Source organism: Mesocricetus auratus, unplaced genomic scaffold (assembly GCF_017639785.1).
Source record: "Mesocricetus auratus isolate SY011 unplaced genomic scaffold, BCM_Maur_2.0 Super-Scaffold_100014, whole genome shotgun sequence".
NCBI lineage: Eukaryota > Metazoa > Chordata > Mammalia > Rodentia > Cricetidae > Mesocricetus > Mesocricetus auratus.
In genome coordinates, this window is record NW_024429197.1 from 22,031,175 (window position 1) to 22,055,453 (window position 24,279).

General features: G+C 41.7%; 1 protein-coding gene across 2 annotated transcripts in view; it reads right to left on the reverse strand.

Moving 5' to 3' along the window:
* Window positions 1–24,279, reverse strand: part of Hivep3 (HIVEP zinc finger 3) — a 411,053-nt gene that overhangs the window by 363,404 nt on the left and 23,370 nt on the right. The window contains exon 2 of one of the 2 annotated variants that reach the window (XM_040756759.1): window positions 15,216–15,346. The exons of the other annotated variant lie outside the window; for it this stretch is intronic. The gene's annotated coding sequence lies outside the window, so the exon portion shown is untranslated. The remainder of the gene's footprint in view (window positions 1–15,215; window positions 15,347–24,279) is intronic. 2 annotated transcript variants of the gene reach the window in all.

Here is a 24,279-nt window from a genome sequence, read left to right on the forward strand (position 1 = left end):
GAAATTTAGTCCTGTAAACAAAGGGAAGACAATGCATTACTTAGAATCAAAAACAGAAGGAAGAACTAATTTTTCAGAGTATTTTTTAAATGAAGTAATAGATCTTGGTAAATTTCTTTAAGAAGGATGAATGGTCAATGAAAAATACTCAAATGTTATTCAAGATCAGCAAGGATGCTGGGTAGTATTTAAGCTAGGCTCTGTTCTCCCAAGGAAACACTCAGGAATAAAACCTATATGGGGTGGGACAGACAGAGAGAGATCAAAGCTGTGACATCACAAATGGCATGAACAAGCTAAGAAAGGAATGAGGGGGGAAGCAATATTAATTAGGAACTATAAGACACATGGAGAAAGTTCTAGAAGCAGGACTAACATTTCAGAAAGCTAAACCTACAGTAAGAAGCATTCACTCAAGAAGAAGGGGGCTATAACTGAAAAAAAGGATTAAAGGGATAAAGAATTTTTAAAAAACATGGAAGAGGGCAAGTGAATTTTAGATGTCTTTATTGTCTACAACAATCCATCCCCCTCTAACAGCACAATGCTTCAGTAGTTTCGATCTTGACTGTCCCATGTTAAAGCTTAGGGCAGGAAGTAGAGATTGGTGGGAAGTCTTCAGGAAGCTGGAGCTGTGGCCTTGGAAAGGGGGTTTAGGACCCCACCCTTCCCTTGCTGTCTTTCACTTCTGGATTATGAGCTGTGTGGGTTTGTTCTGCCGCACACACTCAGCAGTGTATGGAGTGGACCTTGTATCTTCGTTCAGGTTTCTATTGCTGTGAAGAGACACCATGATAGCAGCAACTCTTATAAAGGAAAACATTTCACTGGGGTGGTTTGCAGTTCAGAGGTTTAGTCCATTATCATCATGGTGGAACATGTTGTCAAGCAGGCAGATACAGTGCTGGAGAAGGGGCTGAGAATTCTACATCTTGATCTGAAGGCAACACTGACTGCAGTGGGCTGACACCAGCTGTAACTTGACCATAGCAGAACTCAAAACCCGCCCCCACAGTGACACACTTCCTCCAACAAGGTCATACCTACTCCAACAAAGCCACACCTTCTAATAGTAATACTCCCTGAGCTTACGGGAACCAATTACATTCAAACTACCACACCCTACAAAACTGAACCTCTCTCTTTGCAAGTTTATTGTTCGTGGTATCTTGTTGTAGCGATAGAAAGCTAACACCATTTTGTTCATGTGTGGATAACAGGAAGGAGAAGTCCACCAGGTCCCAGAATAGAATATAGTAACTCCTAATGAAAGGTCATTTCAGGATGAACTCATTCAACAGGTGTTTTTCAATTGCCTGTCTCATTTCCCTTTTGAGACATACAATCTAGCAGTGGAACAAAGAACAAACAAGCAAATACAGTGATTATACAAGAGAGTTTTGATAAAGGGAACCCAGAGAGGACCAGCTTCCACAAAGAGTATCAAGGAAGGCCTTCAGGAAACCTTTCAAGCTGAGATGTGAAAGGCAAGAAGGAACCAGTGTGGGGATGCTGGAAGATTAATCCTAGACAGGGGGACACAGACTATGAACAGCATCATGTGCTTGCAAATGGCATAGGTTACAGTAGCACAGAATAAGCCTAAGAAGTAGGCTGGATCACACAGAATTTTAAGAGCAGAGTAAAGAACTTGAACATTCTGCCATCTTAATTGGGGTGTTGTAACAAAAAATAACATATACTGCACAGTTTTAAGCATACAAAATGTCTCTCACAGCTCCAAAGGCTGGGAAATCCAAAATCAAGAAGGAACGTGACAGATCTTGGTCTGGCAGGGACAGACCAGATGGTTGTCTTCTTGCTATATCTTAACACATCAAAGAGAAAGAGAAACAAGTGCTCTCACGTCTCCATCCTCTTGGCCTGGTTATTTCCTAAAGTCCCATCCCAGGATTCTCCCACTAAGGTTAGAGTTTCAACATATGAAGTTTGTAGAGACACAAGCCTGAAACTTAAAAACTCTAAGTCTGTCTCCTAAGTCTGAACAACATGGCTCCCTCCAGTTCATCTGCTCTGATGGGGGGTGGAGGTGATCAGCCATAGTCAGAAGGAGGGAAATGCCCTACACCATCTCACTCAGCCACAAAGCACAGCAGTGTGGAGCAGAGTGTCTACCCGTGTCCAGATGGCTGAAGTATTTTTTGCTTTTCTCATTGGCAGAAGCAACTTAAGTGTGGGAAAGCTTTCTTGCTGCTCACAGCTTCAGCCCAAGGCATGATGGAAATGTCTCAAAGATATGGCAGTGGAAGTTGACAGAGCTGAGCACATCACAGCTGCAGACAGAAAGCTGAGCCGTGATGGTCATGCATCCCAAAGCGTCCACAATCCCTCCAAAAACAGTGTCACCATCTATGGACCAAGTGTTCAGATACATGAGCCCACAGGGGCCATTTCTCATTCAAACCATGATAGCTGGGAAGATTAGCTTGCCAGAAAACTAATTTCCTATGCCTACAAAAAACATCTATACAGTAAACTCTTCATGTAAACATGGCTGTATATTTAGTCCACTTAATTTAAAATTAAGATCTTTGAAGGTTAAGAGGCAGCCATAGCTGATGGGATATCCCCTGTCCTTGTTTTATTTCTGTTGCTGTGATAAACTACTTCAACAAAAAGCAACTTAGGTGCAACGGGGTTTATAATGACTTGCAATTCTATTTTACAGCCTGTTATTGTGGGGAAGTCAAGGCAGGACCTTGAAGCAGCCAGTCACATCCACAGTCAAGAACAGAGAGAAAGTGAACACACAGTGTCTACGGCTCGGCTTGCATTCTCTACTCTTTATATTCACAGCCCACACTCAGAGAATGGTGCTGCTCACTCTTAGGATGGAACTTCCCACATCACCTAACATAATCAAGACAGTCTCCCACAAACACACCCATAGGCCAGCCTAATACAGACAATCCCTCATTGAGACTCTTCCCTCATTGAGACTCTTGCCAAGTGATTGACAATTAAACCTGTCACTTTTACATCACTCATGACTCATCTGACTCAACCGTGTCTAACTCCTACATCAGCTGCCACCTGTGTCTGTTTCTTATCAGAATCAACATTGTGGGAACTCTCTGAGAGAGGAGCAGCTGGTAGAATGAATGCTCAGAAGTTAATGGGAACTTTGGCACCAAACTTAAGTAATCTTAGGTTTTCCTTACCAAGTAGATGAGGAATGTGTTTTACCAAAGCTTTATCATATTCATATAACAAGGCTCCCATGGTTAATATTTGGATCTCTATATGTATGTACTGAAGAACCAGGATGATAGAAGGGAAATTTCAACACAATGAATTCATTATTTACTATACATTTAATAAACTATTAACGTAGTGCTCTTTGGGAAGAGTATTAAATAAAATTCTTTCCAGGAGTTCAGTCTCATGTTTTGTGACAAGGTTTTACTCTGTAACCCAGGCTGGCCTTGAACTCCACAGTGCTTTTGCCTCAGACTCCAAGTTTGAAACTACAGATATACACTCCTATTCCCATCCAAATGAATGCTATTTATAAAATATAGCTAAGTATGATTTTAAAAAAGAGTGTTAGAGAAAGTTGTATTCCCTAAGTAAGCAGACTACTGTAGAGTAATAGAATGTTCCAAAAACTGCTTCACACCTCCTAGATCTATGATCAGCAAAGGAGGCTGGAGACATACTTCAGTGGAAACAGGACTTGCTTCACAACACCCATCTGAGTTTGGACTCCAACATCACATAAAAAACTGTGCATGCCGGTAACCCCAGTGCTGGAGCAGAGAGATGGAGGCAAGAAGATTGAGGGGTCTTGCTGGCTTCCAGTTCCCTCTAGATTCTCAAAGGAAGATGGCAGAAAGTGACACAGCAGGACACAAGAAAACTCACTGTCTTCCTGTTTTTATGCATATGTGCACAGGCACACCTCTCTCTCTCTCTCTCTCTCTCTCTCTCTCTCTCTCTCTTTCTCTCTCTGACACACACACACACACACACACACAACTGGTCTTCTCTACTCTACTGAATTGTCTCTAAAGAATTTTGAGTAAGAGATAATATCCACTCATTCAGAATTCTGCAAATCACCCACTAGTCCTGTCACAGTAGATAATACTCATAGAGGAATTAATACTACTAAAACATCCACATTGTCCAATGAGACCTATAGCTTAATGCAATTTCTATAAAAATTTCAGTAATATGTTTCACAGAAATAGAAAGATAATCCCAAAATCAATAAGGTACCACAAAAGACTCCAAAAACTAATGTAATATTGTATAGAACAATGCTGGAGGTACCACAATATCTACCACACAAAGCTATAGCGATCAAAACAACATGACATTGCACATATACAGAAATGTAGTGGTCTGAATGAGAATGACACCCCATAAGCTCATACATATGTTTGAATACTTGGTCCCAGCTGGTGGAGCCATTTGGGAAGGATTAGGAGATGTGGCCTTGGAGGGGCAGGTTTATCACTAGGGCTGGGCTTTGAGGCTTCAAATGTCTCCTGCGATTTCAATTTTGCTCTCTCTGCTTCCTGATTGCAGTTTGAAATGTGAGACCTCAGCTATTGCTTCAGCACCATGGCTACCTGCCTGCCTGCTGCCAGGCTTCCCCCAGTGATAGTGATGGACTCTTGGACTGTAAGCCCCCCAGTAAACTCCCCTTCTATTGCTGCATTGGTCATGGTGTTTAATCACAGCAACATAAAAGTATCTAAGACATAGACTAACTGAACAGAACAGTAGCTCTGAACTAAACCCACACAATTAGGGCCAGCTGTTCTTTAATGAAGGTGCCAAAAACATACAGAGAAATAGCACTCTAATCAATAAATGGTCTTGGAAAACTAGTTATGAAATTAGACACTCTTCTCACTCCATATCCAAAAACCAACTTTAAATGAGCTAAGGGCTTAAAGCTAAAGGTTTAGAACATAGTACCAAAACTATAGAAAGACTACAAGAATACGCATGGTGAAAGCTTCTTGATATCAGTCATTTGGATATGAACCTCAAAGCAGAGGAAACAAACAAACAAAAACCAGATGAATGGGACTATATCCAACTAAAAAGGTACTGTACAGGCAAGAAAACAGTAAACATACAAAGCTTGGAAAGGATATAGCTGAGAAAAGTTAACATTCCAAACCCAGAAAACAGACTGACATGTGAAACTTCCATGTACCTATGGGCTATTTTGATATATGTATATACTGTGGAATAATTAAATTAATTGACATATTTATTATATATCTGATACATAACTTATATATTAGTTTTAATGAAAAAATTTAAACTCTACTATCTTACTGGTTTATCATATACAATATGTCAACCACATCCACCCTGCAACACAATAGAGCCTTGAACCTGTTCCTTCTGCCTAGTTGAAATCTATCTGTGCATCAAATTAAGTAATTAAATCTTAGTTCTGATTAAATAATCTGGTTTTTAAATGGACAAAGGACCTGAAAAGACATTTCTCAAAAGCAGACATAGGTATACTAAAAGATGCTCTAAACAACCAATCATTGCAGAAATGTAAACTAAAACCAAAAAAAGGGTGGGGCTAGGGAGATAGATCAGTGGTTAAGAACTTTTGTGTAGGACCCAGATTTGATTCCTAGTACCCACATGGTGGCTTCCATCTTCCATACCTCCAACTTCAGGAAATCCAACACCTTCTCTGGCTTGCACAGGCACCAGGCATAGACAGTGTTCATATATTCATGCAGGCAAAACACCCATATACATAAAATAAAAATAAATATAAAAGCATAATACTCACAAGGAGATATCACCTCACACTACTTAGAGTGGCTGTTAAAAAAAGACAACAGATAACAACTTTTTGTGATCACATAGAGGAAGTGATGACCTTACACACTGTTGTAAATTAGTATGTTTGTTATAAAAATCAGTATGGGGTTTCCTCAAAGTGCCAAAAGTAGAACTGCCATATAGATGAGAGAGAGAGAGAGAGAGAGAGAGAGAGAGAGAGAGAGAGAGAGAGAGAGAGAGAGGTAGGTAGGTAGGTAGGTAGGTAGGTAAATAGATGTAGATGGATTTACACACATACATGTGAAGGAACTAAAATCAATATCTCAAAGTGATATCTATACTGTTCTGTTCACTGAAGCATTATTTATAATAGCCATAATATGTAAGAAATGTGACATTTATATACCATGAAATACTATTTAGCCTTAAAGAAGACAAATCTTATCATCTGCAACAGCATAAATGAATGTGAAAGACAGCATGTGAAATTAAATAAACCAGGCACAAAATGACAAGTGCTGCATGATCTTGCTTACGCTGAGTCTAGGAAAGCTAAACACAGAGAAAGATGGTGGTTGCCAGAGAGTGGGAAATGTGAGAGTTGAAGGGTATTGGTATAAAGATATAAGGGCAAATTTCAGTTAGAAAGTTCCATGGTGTGTGTGTGTGTGTGTGTGTGTGTGTGTGTGTGTGTGTGTGTGATACCATAAGCACATATCATTTCTTGTGTGTCAATTTAAATAATCTGTAGACAAATGAGCGCATAACCAAAGAACATGCTATGTTGACAGTGATGCCATGAACAAAACAATCTGCTGGTACACAGTGGCCAGGCAAGACACTGACAAGGCAGAGCAGAGAACTGAAGAGAGGTAAAGTGTGAGATGGGGTGATGGCTAGGAAAATGAAAAGGAATGCCCAGCAAGAATTTGCTACCCAAATGTATTTCACATGCATGGGGAAAAAGAATAAGAGTTTCATTTACTGAACAACTACACTAGACCAGAAATAGCCCTAGACACTTGGCAGAGTTTTATGAAGTCAAACCCTCTCTAGAGCAGGCACCTTGCTCTTGGTGATCAATGCATTCCCATGATCCATCTTTTAACAATGATAACTCACAGAAAAAATTAGCCCCTACCCTGAGCCCTAGGAAATAAGCAGTTCACAAACAGAACAGCACCATGAGAAGCAGGTAAGCCAAGACTAGGGCTATTGGAATTATCAAGTATAAATTACAGAACAGCTGCACTTACTGTGTTTAAAGAAACAAAGTTACAGTCTCATAATACCTACAGGGAACCAGAATCTGGAAATAAAACTAATGATTTGAAAAGTAGCCAAGAAGAAGCTCCAGAAACAATTGTTTAAAAAACCACAAACGATTGACAGCTTGGTTTAATAACAGTTTAGACCATGTTGAAGAAAGAGTTAATAGAAAAATCCAAAAACTTACCCAAAATACAGCAAAGGAAAACAAGAGAGAAAATATAAAAGATATTATGTAACAGGGAAGATGAGGTTTGACCGCATTTGTTCAAAGTCCTAGAAAGAAGACAGCAAGAGAAAGGACAGAAGCAAGCAATCCTTGGAGAAGATTTTCCCAGAATCAACAAAGCTGATCACAGATACTCAGAAAAAAGACTCAGAGAAAACCCATCATTGTGAAAAGTGGTCAGTGTATTCCAATCACCTGTCCTTTTAACAGTGATAAACTCTCAGAGAAAAATACCCACACACCCTAGAAAACAGCTCACATCACAGTGGATCTTCATAAAATAACCACAGGGAAAGCATCTTCAAAGTAGCCAAAGAGAGGACATTACCTTCAAAGACTAGCATTTGGCTTTCTGGCCGCCACAAAGAAGGTCAAAGACAATGGGATCTCATCTTCAATGTATTCATATTTTATGTGTGTGGGTGTTTTGGCTGCATATGTGTCTGTGCAACACATGTGTGCCTGGTACCTTCAGATATGAGAAGGGGATATCAGATTTTCTGGTACTAGAGTTACAGACAGTTGTGAGCTGCTATGTGGGTGCTGGGAATTGAACCTGGGTCCTCTGCAAGAACAAAAAGTGCTCTTAATCACTGAACCATATCTTCAGCCCCATCTTCAATGTTTTCAAAGAAAACCATTCTCCATCTAGGATTAGATTCTCAGTGAAAACTTTTTTAATGGAAGCAAAATAATGGTGTTTTCCGACAAAAAAAAAACTGGCCTTGATACCAGCAAACACTTGCTAAAGACAATTCTAAAAACTTCTAAAGAATGCTCCTTGGGAAGCAGAATGGGAAGCCCAGATGAATGATGATCTACAAGAAAGAACAGAGAAAGTGATTATCTATCCACATTTCCCTGATGCCTGGAGGTTTAAAAAGCAAGAGCAAATGGGTGACAGCTGAGGCCTGTGTATCATTCAGGAGGGGTACACAGGTGTTCGTTAAGCAAATTTACACTTTGGTGAGTGAAATGCATGTGCTATAACTTCCAGAGATGCCGCTAAAAGAATACAAAGAGCATAGATAAAGTAGAGGAAAGAATAATTACATAGAATTACCAAAAAGACAAAAAGTGGAAAAAAAAACAGGATAAGCAGAGTAAATAGTTTCTTGAGAAAAGTAACAGATTTCAACCCAAATCTAACACAGATAACATTAACTATGAATGAACTAAATATCCCAGTTAAAAGTCATCTTGTCAGAATAAACAGCACAGAATTTATGCCATTTGCAAAAGACACATATGAAATATAATACAGAGAGTTGGACATCCTACAGGAAAGGGAATATAACATAGGTATCCCCAAAGTTGATACAAATTATTAATAAGCACACACACATATACAAAGACATGTGGATAATATATACATACAGATATAATATACCTATGCCATACAGAATACTTTCATTAAGGCACTAACAGCTGTGCCCCGAGCAAAATGAGGGATTGAGGTAGACAAATGAAGAAAAGAGGGAGAAGGTGAGAGGGATGACAGAGTGTTGAAGTCAGTAGAAAAGGAAAAGCCGTAGGAGGGAAGCAACAGCTGGACCACTGCTCTCAAGTAGGCAAGAGGCATGGGATGATGGTCCAAATGGAGAACCTAGCCTCAGTGGGAACACTGCCAATTCATCCATAGACAAGAGGGCAAGCATCCAATGGGTGCTGATGCCTCCTAGATCTGACACTGAGGTCTGAGGAAACTCCCTTCTGGTGGCTTCTATGTTTGTAAAGAATAGAGATCACAGTTACCTTTTGAAAGCAAGGGAAGAAAGGACATGCCTGGAGTGTGTGGAGAGGAGATGATGGGAGGCAGACCCTCTGGTACCCTCTAGTGTCTCAGTCAGTGTTTGGGAGGGAATGAATGCATGCACAAGGAGCTAGAAGGGCAAACAGGATCCACCCACAGTGAACACTCACGAGGTTAAGGAGGCTGCCTGCTCTCCTCCAGACACCCTCTTTTGGGTTTATTAGCATAAGAGAACCATGTGTGGCCCAAGTCAGCACTCTAAGGACAGAGAAGTTGAAGGATCCACCTTCTCTCGACTTCATGTACGCACAGTAACCATCTTCTTGTTTTTAGGCACTGCTCGACAGGGTCCTGTGTAGTACCGTCCTAACCGATGCAACTGTTACTACATAATGCAAGCCCAGGGGTTTCAACAAAGCATCTTCTATCATGTCTCTAGAACACAAAGTCCACACAAAGCTGCTGAGGACTCACATTGCTGAGAACATGCTGTGTCCTCCAATCTCATCACACTCTCAGCCCAAATTAGCTTGTTACATGAACCTATCTACAGAAGCCAAACCACAGAGGCTTCTGAGCAGTGAGTGGGAGACCACGCTGTGGCTCACAGAGCCTAGATGACACTTTGACTTCAGCAAATCACCTGAACTGCCTGGAATGAAACAGGCCATTTTACTAAGCCTGTGATTTTGTGAGTCCAGAATTTGGACAGAGAGAGGGTTTGTCTCTGTCCCTCTAGCCTGAAGTCACAGACTGGAAGACAGGAAGTTGAGGATAACTCTAGCAGCTAGTGGCTGGTGTCTACAGAGACTTCCTAACTTGCAAATCTGATGCTTGAGCTGGGTTTCCCATAGCATGGAGGCTGGTTCCCAACAGGGTGTGTCTTGGGAAGAGGACTGGAGGAGTTAACATGCCTTGGGTTGGAAAGATGATTCAGTGGAGAAAATGCTTGCCACACACAAACATGAGGACCTGAGTTCAGAACCCTGGCCAACCATTTAAAAAAGCCAAGTACTACAGAATATACGTGTGATCCCAGTACTGGGAGATGGAGACAGGAGGATTCCTGTGGCTTGCTAGTCAGACTATCTAGCTAAAGCAAGGCGTTCCAGGTTGAGTGAGAGACTGGCTTAAAAAAAAGTAGAAAGCAACTAAGGAAGACATCTGATGCAAACCACTGACCTCTACACACATATGTGGATATGCACCCTTACACATGTGAGCATACAATAATAGAAAGCAACAAAATCTTACTGACCTAATGTTGTGTATTAGTCTCTTGTGGCTGCTAACAATCTTCCTTGAACCTGACCTCAGGACAATACAAACCCATTGTCTTATAGTATTGCAGGTCAGAAGTCTCAATTGGTGATATATTTTTATGATTTAATAAAGCTTGCCTGAGGGTTCAGAATGCAAAGCCAGCCACAAGCCATAGAGGCCAGGTAGTGATGGTACACACCTTTAATTCCAGGACTTGGGAGACAGAGGCAGGTGGATCTCTGTGAGTTCAAGACAACATGGAGCTACACAAAATTGATCCAGTCTAAAAGAGAAACAGAGCCCACACAGAAGTGATCTCAGCACTTGGGATCACATGCCTTTAATCCCAGACAGGAGTGATATGGCTAGTTGGAGAAAGGAATATAAGGTGAGAGGAGACAGGAAGTCAAGCATTTTGCCTTTGAGGACTTGTGGAGAACAGTGTAATCTGAGGACTTGTAGAGACAAGATTAGCCATTTTGGTCTGAAGTAGAGGCAAGAGCTGGCTGCTTTGTTTCTCTGATCTTCAGCTTGAGCCCCAAAAATCTGTCTCTGGGTTTTTATTATTAATACTATGGGTTTCGCTGGGCTAAAACCAAATTAGCTGACCTGCCTTGCTTCAGGAGACTGAAGGAGAACTTGACCCCTTGTCTCTTCAAGCTCAAGAGGCTGCCTGCCTTCCTTGATCCCATAGCCTCTTTCACCCCCTTCAAAGCTAGCAGCAGAGCATCTTCAAATCTGTGCCACGCTGACTTCTTGGTTCCCTCTTAGAAGGGATTATACTGGGCTCCCTTGAAAAAATTCCAGTTATTTTCCCATCTTAAATTGTCATTTCCATTGTGAGCCTAGCTGAGCCATCTCTCCAGCCTCCATCTTAATTTCTGCACCGCCATTTTATAAACCTCTTTGCTATGTAACTCAAGGTAGTCATATGTTACAAGTCAAACATCTGTGGCAGGGGAGAGGACCTTATGCTGCACAACACAGCTTGGAAGCCACAGGGTATCACTTCTACTGCCTGTAGCAAGTCCAATCTCTCACGGTCAGCCCTGATCTGAGAGGAGGGGCATAGACTGTGGAGCTCAATAGAAGGGTGCAAATTAATTCAGTGGAAGGGTGCAATGTGTGCGTGGTTTGCAACCCTCAGACTACCCCTCTTCCTGTGGCCAGGAGCTGCACTCCTATCCTTGACTTGGGAGCATGAATGCAGAGAAGCAGACAATCTGGTGGACTCCAGAGACATCTTAGAGGAAGCAAAAAAAAAAAACCCCTCACTCTGTGCAGCCTTTACCTATGCAAATGTTTACATCATCTAAAATAGTAATCTTCTTGTTATGTGTGGATGACATCAAGAAAACTCCACTTTGTATGTATGTGTATCCCTAAGTAAAAATTAGGCTTGAGCTAGGCAGGTTTCTCACTCAATGAGTCCTTAGGGAACACCCCCTTGCCACAGTATGCAAATTTCCCACACCTGTTTTAGTCTGTAAGACCCAAATCAGTTCAGCACAGGAAAGGAAATGAAGGACGTGAAAATTCATCCAGCTGTTAGTACAAGGATGAAAGACTCACTGAATGATTGCAAGCCCCACTCCCCACCTCTGACACCATGCACACTCCCTGTGCTGGCTGAGTTGAAGGAATGTTTCTTCTGTTGAAATCAGGCATTATTAGTAAACACCAATTGAGGGAGCTCGACATGGCTAAATTGCAGGCTTCTTTGGAAACAGGCCTGAATGGAGCGTATTAACAACAATTGTACTTTTTATGGTTAAGCTGTTAAATGTCAAACTGTGCTAAACGATAGCTCTCTACACAGCGGCTAAATCCAACTACCTGTTATATCAGTTGAGTAAATCGTCAAACTTGGGGGAGCCAGCAGTCTAATGGACATGTTTATAAAATATCCTGAGGTATTCTGGCTTAACATCAAGAAGCAAAACACCCCTTACAGTGTTAAAAGGCTTCTATTAAAAAGAAGAATCGACAAAGGAGTAAACTTAAGACTAATTTTTTAAAGGAAAGCCAAAATGCTGTGGAAAGGAGCTAACACATTGCAGGTTGCAGGTAAGTAGCCACATTCTTTGTTCTCAATTGTTTATTCAATAATTTTGGGGGGATCAAGACAGGGTTTCTCTGTAGCTTTGGAGCCTGTCCTGGAACTTGCTCTGTAGACCAGGCTGGCCTCAAACTCACAGAGAACCACCTGCCTGGCCTTCCAAGTGCTGGGATTAAAATCATGCACCACCATCACCCAGCTTATTCAGTAATTTTTGCCTTGTCATTGGACTATTATTTAGAAGTTTGGGCACTACGTTTGACCAAGTTTAACTGACAATCAGCTTTTTCCCATTCTTTTTTGACTTTGAGTTTGTAAAGTTTTATTAAATTGGAGAAAGTGGGAAAAACTGTCATAATTTTTGCTAAATTTTATAGAGAGAGAACCTGTACTGAGAACTTCTGGCTGGGACTGCTCTATCTTTTCACGTGTGGCTGTATGTGTGCAAGAGTGGGTATGTGCACATGTCTGTGTGTGTTTGAGGGGGTGTATATATATGTACATGTGATCATATGGTTCTGTGTATGTGTTTGCATGTGCACATACATGTGTGAGTGTGCATGTAGAAGCCAGAGGTTAATGTCAGGTGTCTTTCTCAATCCCCCTCCAACCTGTTCTTTGAGATAGTGTGTCACTAAAGCTGGAGTTTGCCCATTTGGTTAAAGTGGTGGCCAGTAAATTCCAGAATCCTCTTTTTTCCATCTCCTCAGTGCTACGATTATACATACATGCTGTACCCAGCCTTGCAATACTGGGATTACATACACTGCCATTGTTTGACCTTGCAGAACTGGGATCATACACACACGCTGGTGTCCGGCCTTTTCCAGTGATGCTAAGAATCTGAACTCAGCTCCTTGTGTTTGTGTGACAAGCACTTTGCCCACAGATCCATCTCCTCAGCCCTGCAGCTACCTTCCATAGAATGTTTGTAATGCCCCACACAGACACTGCTTAACCTCCTGAGAGTAAGTAGCTTGAACAGCATTGGATGTTAATACTGACTGGTGTAAATCAGATCACAAACTCTTGATTGAGTTCTGGCTACTTGAAATAATTAGAATTAATGAAGCATTCATTAGCAAATGGTTTGTTTGTTTACTCTATATGACAAGATTACTAGGAGGTAAAATCAGCTGTCGTTATCACCTCCTTCCTGCTATGTTACATTCTTATTCTGATCCTTTCTGCATAACAGGAAATCATTTTCACTGTCTTAATATTTTTCTAATTATAAGAGCAATATGTGCTCATTATGGGAATATTAGAAAATACAAATCAATTAAATAAAAAGGTGAAAATCCTCCAGAAGAATTCATTTAAGTCTCCCTCCTGAGTCATTGCCCATTCTTATTTCTTAAACCAGAAGATTGAATTGGAGCAACAATAAAAATAAAGCCATTAAAGGTGGATCTCTGAGTTCAAGGCCAGCCTGTCTACAGAGCAAGTTCCAGGACAGGCTGCAAAACAATACAGAGAAACTGTCTCGAAAAACCAGAAAGAAAGAAAGAAAGAAAGAAAGAAAGAAAGAAAGAAAGAAAGAAAGGAAGGAAGGAAGGAAGGAAGGAAGGAAGGAAGGAAGGAAGGAAGGAAGGAAAAGCATCATCTCACCAGCCCCATGCCTGGCACCTCAACCAGCCACTGAGTGTATACTCAAGCCACTGACACCAGGATCTCAAAGGCAAGATAACTCTGGGTGACAAATAAAACACAGGAATGACTGATGGTGACAGTGAAAACCCAAATGAGTAGAGAATAAAGCAATGTGTGAGTCCAGTGAAGGAAGAGAAAGACTTTACTGATTAGAGGGGCCTCAGGGAGGCATCTGAGTAGATGAGGAAGCCAATGGCAACAGCATCTCAGAGAGAGGAAACCTTGAAGGAAGGCACAGAGAATAGAGGCTGGCTCCATGATCAGCTGCAGAAGAGCACGAGTCAAACCAGGGCTGGGAGACAGCTCAGTCAGCACAGTACTTACTTGCCTTGCAAGCAGGGAGTCTTGAGTTCAACCTCAGAGCCCATGTTTTTGTTGTTGTTGTTTGTGTGTTTGTTTGTTCTAAGGCAGGTTTTAGCAGCATGCACTTGTACTAATTCCATCTCTGAAGAGATGGAGACATGAGGAACCATGGACCTTGATGGCCAGTCACCTTAGCCTAATCAGTAGGTTCCAGGCCAATGAGAGACCCTGTCTCAAAAAAGCAAGGTGGACAATGCCCCTGAGGAAGGACATCTGAAGTTGACCTTGAACCTCTAATTGCACCTGTGTGCATGTGTGTGCATGTGTGTGTATGTGTGTGTGTGTGTGCGTGTGCATACTTGCACAGAGTACCAAATGGATCTTCCTTGACCTTTTTGTATGAAGCCATTATCAAGGAATTCTAGAAAATTCAATGCATAAAACATTTTTGGACTCCACTCAGCAAGATTGTTTAGCCATGGTTGATCATGGTGCTCAAGTGACATGCTTGTGTCCCGTCTTTGTCTTGTTCTCCCTACATATATCCACCTCTCTTCACACACTAACCTCATCCTTTAGTTATCCTGTAGATAGACTCCCTCTATGTACAGGGCAGGCTGTAACATTCCAACAGTCTCAGGGTTACTAGCTTGTGTCTAATAGATGATCCTCACAGAGGTCTCTCTGAAACCCAGTTTTGTAAAACATGAATCCTCAAACCAGTCTAAGTGACAAGAAGAATGTGATACCAGGATAGCCCACATTAGATTGCATGTCCTCTTCTGAGGGCAGAATGAAGTAAAATTCACCTTAATGATAACCCACCAGAGCCACATGAGGTAAAGAGAAGCCTCCCAAAGGAAGAGGAGGAGTACAGAAGAGTTACTTTGACTCACAGCATCTGGAACTACCCCAGTTTCTCTCACAGAACCCCTCCATCTCATCTGTGAGGCTGCAATGAAGTCCCCCAGTCACTCTCCAGCCAGGACTATATGTGTAGATGGCAGGTCTCCTGTGATTCCCAATGCTGAAAAGTACATAAAATATGTTCAAGCCAGTCCTTAAAGAGTCCCTGACAGTCAAGGATGCCCCCCACATGTTTATAAGACAAACACCACTGAAATAATTCTGAAACCAAGCAGAAGTGCCAAGTGCTGCCCCGCCTGAGCCCCAAGTATGAATGTCACCTGGTTGAGCTCACATGTCTTATATTAGCATACTTGAAATCTGGTCATTTAAAATTAGATCCTAAGTGGAACAGGCATCCATATGGCATCAACAATGTGCCAGGCCTTGTCCCTGAGTGTGTTCCCTATAGTAACACTCTCAAGACCTATAACTATTTCCATTTGTGGCAAGAAAGCCAGCACACAGAAGAGCCACACCCGCACCAAGCCAGACTTGAACTCTAGAGCCTGCATGGTCCACCCCAAGGCTAGGCCCGGTGTCTCAGCTCAGAATGGATCATAAAGATGGTGAGCTAGGGAACTGAAAATAAGTAACTCTCTGGACCAGAGAGATATGCAACAAAATAAACAAACAGATGCAATAACATAATCGAGATGCTGAACTGTCAGCTCAGAAGCACATGCTTGTCAGCCTAGCCCCAACACTGTCTGGTGTCACAAATCCAGGTTAAAGACACATCATATTCCACAAGCATGAAAATATCTCCTTTTCTGAAGCGGCTATGGGCACAAAGAGCAGTATCACTGCTGTGTCTGGCACACTATCATGCTGGACAGCACTTTTCTTATTATGACTTTTTGTTCATTATTTGACAATCGTGTGTGTGTGTGTGTGTGTGTCTGTCTGTCTATGTATCTGTGTCTCTGTGTGTGTTTGTGTGTGTAAATATTTAAATCATATTCACCCCTAGTTTGCTCTCTTATTCCCCTTATACTCCCTCTGGAGTTTTTCTTCTTCCCAACACATCCCACTCCTATCTTCATGTCTTTACTGTTCAATAACCCTGAAGTTTAATTAGAGTTGCTTGCATGCACATGGGTGAGTATAGGTTTATTCACAGGGCCATGGGTAACTGACAGTGCATCATTGAAGAAAACTCAATGCTTCTCCCCCAGAAACCATCACTGCCAACAATTCCTCAGCTAGGGGTAGGACCTCATTTGTCCCTCTTAACCCATGCTGTAATGTCAACTGGTTAGATCTTGTGCAGGTAATCACAGCTGCTGTGAGTTCATGAATGCGATGGCAATGTCAGGTCGGCATTCAGAGCACGTTTCCCATCCACTAGCTCCTACATTCTTCCTGCTCCCTCTTCTGGATGCTCTCTGCGCTTTGGGGGGGGGGTGTAAACATGCCATATCCAGAGCTGATCCCTCAACAGTCACTCACCCAGCACTTGGATCAGTGACGAGCCTCTGCATTAACCCTGCGGGGGGGGGGGGGGGGAGGGCTTCTTTAGTCAGAGGCTTCTGTGACCAGCTGTCCCTAGGAGGGTTCTAACAGTACCAGGCTAGACTGAGAGTCAAGTGTCTTCACTGGGATTTCTACAGCTGTGATAAGCACATCATGGTCAAGAAACAACTTGGGGAGGAAAGAGCAATCTCATCTTACAGCTCCCAGATCACAATCCATCACTGAGGGAAAGCAAGTCAGAAGAGGCAGAAACGGAAGCAGGAGTCACAGAAGGGTGCTCACGGTCTGTTCATCCTGCTTTCTTAACACCTCAGGGCCACCTGCTGAGGGGTGGCACCACCCACAATGTGCTGGGTCCTCACACATCCATCACTAACTTAAAAATGCACCACAGGCTAGCTAGCCCAAAGTCAGTCTTATGGAGGCATTTTCCATTTTCTCACTTGGAGTTCCCTTTCCTCAGACAGCTTCAGCTTGTGTCAAGTTCATACACACTCACATGCACACACACACACACACACACACACACACACAGAGAGAGAGAGAGAGAGAGAGAGAGAGAGAGAGAGAGAGAGAGAGAGAGAGAGAGAGAGACATTAAGTAAACCAACTACTATGTGTCTGGCCCAGAGAACACAGCAATGACAAGACAGATATGGCCATGCCTCCACAGCTGATGTCTCAACAGTACACCCAAACAGACATGCCTGTTTGACAAAATACTGTATAATCTTTAACCATTTGATAAATAGTCATTGCCTAGCTAAATCCCTTGAGTGTCCCATCCTGCCCTGGGCCTAACCCAGGAGTCCCCAAAATATCCCCATGATCCATTCATCAACTACAGAGGCAATCCAGGCCCAGCAGGAGCACATGGTTTCCCTCTGCTATGCCTGGTGAGTACTAACCAGTGAGTTCCTCAGTACTAAAAGTAGCCAAGAGGCAAAAAGTATCTGTTCTCTTTAAACAAGTTTAAACTCATATTTTCTCTGGTCTACAGCCAATTTTCTTTTAAAACAGTAGGTCTTTATAAATTTAAAAAAAAAAAAAGAAAAGCTTCAGACACACAATGTGACAGTCAGCAAGCGTCTGAGCCCAGCTCAATAGCACTGAAGACATCACACAAAGACAGGAGCAGATGCCTCCCCCACCATCTGCCACCCACTCCGGTTCTTCTCAAAAGGCACCTTCAAGTGGCCCATCAGTCAAGAGTACTGAAGTAACTTCCCCGGGCCTCACAGAGGCTCATAGCAGAGGCAAATAGTGTCAGCAGGAAGTCCCGCCCATATGCCCAGAGAAAATCCCTGTGGCCGCCCAGGTGACAGAAACAACAGACTGAAAAACATCTATGAAGCAGACTCAGTGGCAGAGGACCCCTGTCTTTACACTACCCTCAGTCCCAACTAAATCTCTACACTACTGAAGGGGCTTTTAAAACTACAGATGCCTGGCTGTAGAAATGGCTGTTAGTAAGCAGCTTACCATGCAGACCTAAGGACCTGGGCTCAGATCTTCAGCCCCCATGGTTTGTTTGTTTGTTTGTTTGTTTTGCTTTGTTTTTAAAGGTTTTAAAGCCACTCGTGGCTGTGGGTGCCTTGTAATCTCAGCACTAGGGAGGCAGAGATAAGAGGATCCCTGGGATTCACTGGCTAACTGTTCTGGCCAAAGAATTGGTAAGCTCTAAGCCCTAGAGGCCCAATCCCAAAAAATAAAGTTGAGCGCAATTGATGAAAACACTCAACCTTGACTTCTAGCCTCTACATCATGCACACATGTGCACACACAAGCTCCTGCTGCTATATTGCATACACAAATAAAATACATATACCAGCCCTGGCCACTTCTTTCTGCTGATCCTACCCATCCAATAGGGCCCATGCATCATAAAGACTCCAGATCCATGAACCATCTTCATGGAGCAGTCAGAGGAACCCCTGGAGTTTTACTCTAGAACCCTACAAGTCTGCAACCCAGGAGGGGAAGGCCCAGGTTCCTCCACCCATACTGTCCATATGCTCACACAGTAAATTAATTAGTGAGAGATGCCCCTTCCACCAGGGGATGGAGGTCACTGGTGTGCCACACACATGCACCAAAGATATTCATTCAGCTCCTAAGCTGAGGTCTTGGGTTTCAGTGATATAAAATCTGCTGCAGTATCATAGATCTTATAGCCTGGAGACAACTCCATTGTATATGTATAATGTGAAGAAAACAGAAAACATCTAAAGATGACTTGATATAATTGTGAAAGCATTTTGACCTCATGGCTGTCATGAATGAGTAACCCCACTACCACCAGGAGACCAAAGATAACACTTTAAGAATGACTACACAGCTGGCGTTATTATTCTATCCCATTCAGAAGAGAGCAGGATTCAGAGAGGGAGGATACGCACTTTACCAAATCACACAGTCACAAAGGAGCACAGCAGAATTGCAGATTTTCCATGCTCTGGAGTGATGAGCTTTCTATGTGTACTGTATTTTCTGCTCACATGGTGGGGGTGGTAAGGCGTTATGGAGTAATAAGCACAATGAAAGAGATGGGGAAAGGAAGAGAGAGGACTTTTCAAGGCTGAAGGATTCCGTATGCCATTTTCCTCCAAAAGTCCATCCCCTTTAGTGACTATGAGGCAAAGCATGAGCGTGCTAGCTCTTCGCCATTCAGTCAACACAGCTCCCTCCAAGTACAAGCACATTTCCATATTTAGAGGAATTTTTATTTTATTTATATTTTGTATTTATAATATATTATTGTATTTATAATACGTGTTTGTGTTTTGTCTGCATGTATGTCCATGCACTGTGTGCATGCCTGATGCTTGCAAAAGCCAGAAGAGAGTGTCAGATCCCCTGAAAGTGAAGCTAAAGAGAGTTGTAAATTGTCATGTGAGTGCTGGGAATTGAGCTTAGGTCCTCTGGAAGAGCAGCAAGTGCACTTAACCACTAAGCCATCCCTTCAGTCACTTTGTTGGGTGCAGTTCAGAAGATAGGGAGTACATGTTGAGTGTGTTGTGGTGTGGTGTGATATGGTGTGGTATGGTGTGGTGTGTGTGGCTTGACTTGGCTTGGTTTGGGGAAACATGGTTTGGATATAACATCCAGGCATTTCATTTAGAGTATGTTCAGCTGAATGGAGGAAATGGCGGAGCCACAGATTTTGAAAGGAGTGACTCTGTCACTGAAGATATTTCAAGGCCATTTGTGGACGACATTCAGGGATAAGAATGACCTTTGTCAACTCTGGACAAATCTCCCTGTGGAGGAGATTTCTATCAGAAGGTACTATCTTCATAGTGGGGTCAAGAGTAAAGTGAGGAGGCAATAATGCAGCAAGCTGTGAACACAGTGGAAATGAGCTGTATTCCACCCACTGGGAATGCAGTCCTTCCACTGGGCTTTCCTATTTAATACATTTCATGTGCACCTTTTAAAGGCAAAGCAAACAAAAAGCTAGCACTAAAAGTAGACTATGTCTTGTGCCCACTCCATGCACTAACAGTCCTTTATCCCCAAAGTAGCAGGATGCTTTTCTCTGGTTCTTCAGTTTCCTTCATAACTTAATGCAGTTCACATCTCTACGTCTTATGCTATCCATTAGAAAACACTAACTCCCACTAAAGAATGCTCACTTAGAATCCTTCCATTTCATGTTCTACACTCCAAACAGGGTTGATAAATAAATGTACATTATACTCAGTAACAATATGTCTTATGCATTGTCTTTCAATAGATTCTAAAGACTCAAAACTGGTAAATACCACTGAAAATACAATTAACAAGACAAAACTCAAATAACAATGTTCCTAGCATCTAGAGTGATAGAACTCTTACTCCTCCCTCCATGAACTATGGGCACCAAGGCACATTTCTGCTTCCTTCACAGTGGGAGTATGACTTTGCACTTTTTGCAGAACTCCAGGGAAGTGAAAAATGAGTATAGTAGTGGTATCTACAGACACCATGTCATAAATCCAAGAGTTCCTGGTTATGTAGTTCCTATAAAGAAATCTGTTCTCCTTGAAAACACTCTTTAAATTGGGTGTGGTAATTCCAGCCTGTAACTCCAGCATTCAGGAGGTGAAGAGAGAGGGGAAGGGGAAAAATAGCAAGAGAGGGTGAGAGAAAGAGAAACTTCTAATTACTACTAATTGCTTTCCAAATCTGCTCCAGAGTAGCTTTCTGGGATTTCTTTTCATTGTTCTACTGGGTAATTGGCTGGATGAAGAATATCATTCAGTAACTGCTGTATTCTGGAAAATCTACATGTAAGTAAATATCCAACATCCTTGCATGCTTGAAATGTGTTAGTCTCTTTTTTAACTGTTGATGAGGCTTGTGCAGCAAGCACTGTTGGATGAATATCTGTCTCTTCTTACCCACATACTTCTCACAGTGGGATGCTTTTTAGACAGGTCTCCCTCATTCTTTATGCATCCATAAGAAGATGGGTTTTTATTGGTTAAAAATAAACATGTTCCAAAATCTTGGTTAGAAAACACAAAAGAAAAATCTTCATAGACTTCTGAATAGCAAGTATTTCTATCTTCATTGTAAAACTGTTGTTTCCAGATGGACTGCCTGGAACTACTATGGGTATCTTGTCATCAGAGAGAGCTACTCTATGAGCAAGGTCAATAACTTTAAGATGACACCATATACCAATGCAAAAATCATCAATGCTAGTGATTTTCAAATCTGAATTTCATATGATGAGATACAACACAGTTCCTTCTTGTTGGAGCCACTTCAAGACCTATGCTCCTTAAAACTGAAAGAGTCCTAATTAGTACAGCTGGGTATAAAATTATTCATATCCTTTCCTTTAGATCTTAAAAGCATCTTTTCATTGTTACTATTATACACTGCCATTGATTACAGCATCCATATGTAAATCTATTTCCTATTTCCTAATAAAGAATGCATTCTTCTCTTGATGACAGATTTTATGTTTACCTATATTTCCAAAAATACTGAAATTCATCAGAATATGTTTGATTTAGATTTCATTTTCTGCTTTTCAATTGATATCTTTCTTTAGCTCAACAAGAGTCTATTGCATTGTTTCTTTGCTTCCTTTATACCTATTATATGGACAGTAGACCTGTCAAACTATATTGTCTTTTAATATCTCTTTTACACTTGTCACATTTTTAAAAATTTCAGTTAATGTATATGGATTTGTCTTTGTGCACATCTGTACACCACACATGTGTAGTGCTGGCTGAGGCCAAAAAAAAGGATACCGGTTGTGAGCTACAATGTGGTGCTGGAAACTGAACCCAGGTCCTCTGGAAGTACAGTCAGTGCTCTTCAGTGCTGAGCCATCTCTCCAGCCCTGAACTTATTACATTGTTATGCTAAGTTCTGAAAGACTTTTCCAAGCTTTATCTTCTTGTTTATGTATTTGGAATTTATTAGTGTCCTTCCTGTTACTCTGACATGTTAGTGCATTTAAAAATTTCTAACAATCATTTTTAATTTCCAGTAGTTGTTTCATATTTTATTATAGTAGTTGTTGTTTTATCTGTGCTTAAATCTCAGAATTGCTTTTGATTGCCCCACATCTCCTCAAGTGACCTCCCATTTGTAGGTCTTTGTTCTTCCTGATACCAATTTCCCTCAGATACCTGGCAGTCTTGGTTGATGATTTATATTTATTGGTAAAGACTCCTAGGCTACATGAAAGAGTCTTTTTTATTTTAGTGTATAACAGTGGGAGCAGGAGGTAGATTTGGAGTTCACAGCACCATCAAAGGGAAAAAGCACTTCAATGTACTTCCCTTCGATTCTGAGCCAACTTAGATGGCTTTTGTCTTTACCCTCTGGCTCTCCCCCAGGAATTCTTTTTATCTGCTGAGTCTTCCAATATTGCATTGCTCCCTGGCCCCAGCTGCATTCCTTGGGCTACCCCTTAGCAAGTCTTTCACAAGTTCAGAGAAGATTTCTTAGAATTCAAATTGCTCTTCACAGTTCTTAGAAAGGAAGGAGCTTCACAGCCAAGCTGTCCCAAGGGCATCTTTCTACTTCATTACTCACACACTGCCTCCAGGCTGACTCCTTCATCCTCTGTGTGTGTATTCCAAGCTTGGAGCTTCTCTGAAGTTCCCCACCTCAGACCATTCTCTATTGAGTTCTAGCTGACTTCTATTGTACATTACACCGTGGAAAAAGCTGAACACCCATTTAATCTCCACCTTGTGGGAATCTAATCAATGTCTCCAAGGCAGCACCTCCTGTTTTCAGAACTGCCATAGAGCAGTCACTCTTTTCCTACAGGCAAATGAATGTATTCCCTCTACCACTTTGAAGTGGAATGTTTACTATATCTCCATTAACACATATCAGTATGTCCCTATATTCCTGTATAGCACTTCCCTTTGAGGAGGTGTGTCCAAATTCCATTTTTTTTTCTAAGAACTTATGCCCTGGATATATGTTTCTCTTATTGGCTGGCGAATAAATGCTGATTGGTCATTATTCAGGCAGGAAGTATAGGTGGGGCTACCAGACTAGGAGAATGTGACAAAGAGGAAGGCAGAGAGATGCTGAAGGAGTAACATGCTGGAGCATTACGGGTAAGCCACAGCCTCATGGCAACACATAGTTTAATAGAAATGGGTTAATAATTAAGAGAGAGCTAGCCAATAAGAAACCTGAGCCAACAGTTTATAATTAATATAAGCCTCTGTGTGTTTATTTGGGGCTAAATGGCTGCAGGACCAGGCAGAACAGAAACTTCGTCATCAAAACATACCAGTTCTCCTTGACTGAAGCTCAGACTAATGAACTTTACTTAACATGATTACCATGCAAAGACCTTCATCTCCTAATAAGGTCCCACTCTGAGATCCTGGGGAGTAAGACTTCAGCATCTAGGCTTGTGGGCATAATTCAATACATTTGCTTCAGGGCTTCAGAAATACGATTTCCATATCCTGAGCTTCAAAGAGGCCTAGAACTCAACTCTTTTAAGTGTAATCTTGTTATTTCTACTACAGAGTAAAATAAATAAATAAATAAAACTTCAGGAGGAACCCTGGCTGTTCTTTATTATTCCTGTTATAACAATCCCAGCAATAAATTAATTCAGGATAAGGTAAAGTCAGAGGAAAATTTTAAGAGGTAAAATACTATTAATACTTTAGTATTTTTCTGGGTGTAGCATTACATGCCTGTAATATCAGCACTTGGGAGGCAGAAGCAGGAGGATTATAAGGTCATAGTCATCTTTAGCTACACAAAGAACCTGAGGCCACCAGGCATTGGTGGTGTACACCTTTAATCCCAGCACTCGAGAGGCAGAGGCAGATCTCTGTGAGTTTGTGGCCAGCCTGGACTACAGGGCAAGTTCCAGGACAGGCTCCAAAACGATACAGAGAAATGCTGCCTCGAGAAACCAAAAAAAAAAAAAAGAAAGAAAGAAAGAAAAGAAAAGAAAAAGAAAAAGAATCTGAGGCCAACCTAGGCTACAAGAGACCCCCTGTTCTCAAAAATGAAACAAAAACGGTGGGTTTGTTTTTGTTTTTTGTTTGTTTTTGTTTTTTGTTAGAATGTGGTGCTCCACACTTTTAAT